The sequence below is a fragment of the Lipotes vexillifer genome, unplaced genomic scaffold (genome assembly GCF_000442215.2).
Source record: "Lipotes vexillifer unplaced genomic scaffold, Lipotes_vexillifer_v1.1 scaffold329, whole genome shotgun sequence".
In the NCBI taxonomy this organism is placed as follows: Eukaryota; Metazoa; Chordata; class Mammalia; order Artiodactyla; family Lipotidae; genus Lipotes; species Lipotes vexillifer.
In genome coordinates this window covers 1,552,097-1,555,380 of record NW_006774067.1, presented here as the reverse complement: position 1 = coordinate 1,555,380, position 3,284 = coordinate 1,552,097, and positions in this window count along the sequence as shown.

Here is a 3,284-nt window from a genome sequence, read left to right as displayed (position 1 = left end):
GGGAAAGAGATTTTTTTCCCTCCCCTACAGTTTTCTAAACTATCAATGTCTATACTTTGGGAATGGATTACATATGTAGGTTGGGGGCTCCTTATACATAGGGGGCTTTTTTACTTAGAGTCTTGTTCTTGTTGCTTCCTGTTTTTTGTTTTTAATTGCAAAGGATCTTTTTATTTAACCTAACAAGATTCTACATAAGGAAAACAGAGAAAAGATGCTATGCAAAACACAAGAAACTTGGAATCTTGGCTGTCATGAAGGGTAGATTCCACTGGGATACAATCTAGTAACTCCTTAATAAGGGCGCATGTGTGCACATAGAACAGGAATTAGGGACCTGCATATCCAAACCGAATAGGCTATACCTAGCAACCAAAATGTCATCACCTGAAGAAGCTTTCAGAATCAACGTTTAACCACTTATGTTCCAATGAAAATTCCTTGCAGCTACAAAGAATGTAGCTCTGAACGAGTTCAGATTCTGAACGAGTCAGAGAGACATGATGACTGCCTACAAAATAAAAGCCCAAGGCACCACTAGGCCATTTGTGTTGGTGGCCATAACTATTAGCTTGGTTCATGACAGAATTGATTCAATGGTAACAACTGCCTTCAACATTAAAGACAGCATAAATGAATAGATCAGTCATGCCCCAGTCTAGTTTGCTACCCAGAAGACTCAAAATAAATAAATATCACCAAGGAGAGCTTTAGAAGAGAAATGTTATCTACTAAAAAGGATACATTAGCCCTTTGTGTTTTCCCAAAGTCATTACTGAATGACTAGGGCAATTCATATGCCCAGAACTGCAGTCTTTATTTGTATTTTAATCCCTCAGCAGTATTTGCATTTAGTATTTTTTCTTAGAAGGGTAAGATAGGAAGCTGTTTGTTTCAGAGTTTCCCAAAGTATGTATGCTTATCGACTGTACATAAGAGGATGAGCATTATAGTCCTGGAGGTTGGACAGGGAGGGCCTCTGAGGCCAAGCTCGGAGACAGATGGCCTTCACATTTATTTGATATGCAGCCTTCAGTTCTCGGAGAGAAGGACTGGGGCAGGGTGGTTAATAGGGGTTGACCAAGACCTCACAGGGCCACAAGACAGAAATTTCAAGATCACAATGAGGTGGAAATAGGTTCAGGATGAGCTGAAAGCTAAGCGTTTTTGCCCATGGAGATTTTTATACCTTCTGTTTATGACCATTGATACTAGATTCCATTTACAGTAGTAATATTCTTTTCTTTTTTTTTTTTTTTGCAGTACATGGGCCTCTCACTGTTGTGGCCTCTCCCGTTGCAGAGCACAGGCTCCGGACGCGCAGGCTCAGAGGCCATGGCTCACGGGCCCAGCCGCCCCGCGGCATGTGGGATCTTCCCAGACTGGGGCACGAACCCGTGTCCCCTGCATCGGCAGGCGGACTCTCAACCACTGCGCCACCAGGGAAGCCCTATTTTCTTTTTAAATAAACATTAAAATTTTTAAAGTGAATTAATTTAAGTTAAAATGCTTATTACTATGGTGTTCAGCTATAGCAGTTTCTGAAATTGATGCCTGAATGGCTGACATTTAGGAGCTGTTTGCTTAGAAAAGAGCACTGGTTTTAGAGCCCCTCCAGTACTCCAGTACTGCCCCAGGGAACCTTCAGTGATTTTTACTTACTTTCTCTGAACCTCATGATCCTCAACTACAAAACGCTTGGATGAGAAACACAAACCTCTCAAGGCAATTGTAAGGAATAAATAATAGGTGCTCAGTTAATGGTTAGTCCCTTTCCTTCCCTTACTGATATATGAGAAAGGCAGACAAACACTCTCTCCTCGGGCAACACCCCTGCCTAGCCTCAAGACAACAAACTGTAGGCATGGATTATTCAAATCACTAGAAACTTTTGTATACACACCAACAGAGGCTATATTTGTAGCCCAACATATTACATTTGCAAACATGACAGGCAGAGAATTTAAGTATCAACACAGCACTTTCTTGTTACCAAAGAGTATATTCTGGGCACTGTGTCACAGGGTGACTGGTCTGAAGGCCAGTTCTGGGCATTACTGACCAAAACCCAGGGCAAAAGGATATGTGTGTGTGTGTGTGTGTGTGTGTGTGTGTGTGTGTGTGTGTGTGTATACACATGTACACACACACACACACACACACACACACACACACACACACGCCAGGGTATGGTTTCAGGAGGAAGCAGAAATCCTTAAAGAAATGTAATTTTTGCAATGGAAGGACAATTCTTGGGCCATCAGTTTTTCCTTCCTTCCTCCCTTCCTCCTTTACTTCCTTCCTTCCTTTCTTTTTTTTCTACATAAAAAAGGCACACCAGGGCTTCCCTGGTGGCGCAGTGGTTGGGAGTCCGCCTGACGATGCAGGGGACATGGGTTCGTGCCCCGGTCTGTGAAGATCCCACATGCCGCGGGGCGGCTGGGCCCGTGAGCCATGGCTGCTGAGCCTGCGTGTCCGGAGCCTGTGCTCCGCAACAGGAGAGGCCACAGCAGTGAGAGGCCCGCGTACCGCAAAAAAAAAAAAAAAAAAAAAAGGCACACCAAAATTTATGTTGAATATTCTCTTCTAATTTAAGGCTTATTACCTCTTTTTGTCCTTCACACATTAAAAGTCTATGAAATTTTAAAAAAGTATTTTTTAGAAAGCAATACAAATGGCCAATAAGGCAAAGCATATCTAACCTCACTAATAATAATCAAACATATGCTAAAAATCAAGACATCAATATTCACCAATATAAAATATTCATTCATCAATATTCTTTCAATGTGTAAAAAGTTTTTAACATATTCGTACCCAATTGTTGAAATGGATGTGGGCAAACACCTATGCCCTCCCAGTGAGCACATAAATGAGCACAACTCTCTGGAGGATAATTTGTAGTGCTATTAAAAACCTAAAAACCTGTGTATTCTTTGACCCAGAAATCTCCCTTCTGAGACTTTATTCTAAGGAAATAACAAGAGCTGTACTCAAAACTGTATCAAGAAGAGTGCTCATTGTATCATAAATTATTACAGTAGAAAACAAAATGGCTTAAGTGTCCAACAATAATGCAGATCATAGAATCAAATGTGCTAGAACCATCTGTTACAAAAGTACACAGTCGTTGAAAATGATTGTGCTGAAGGAAACAAGATTAGCGGTTTTAAATGGGAGGGAAAACAGCATTTTATAGGAAGAAACTCCCCCAAAGTCACTGAGGACAAAGTAATGGAATTCAGGCATATTTACATGCAGCTCAGACAAGCAGACCTCACTGG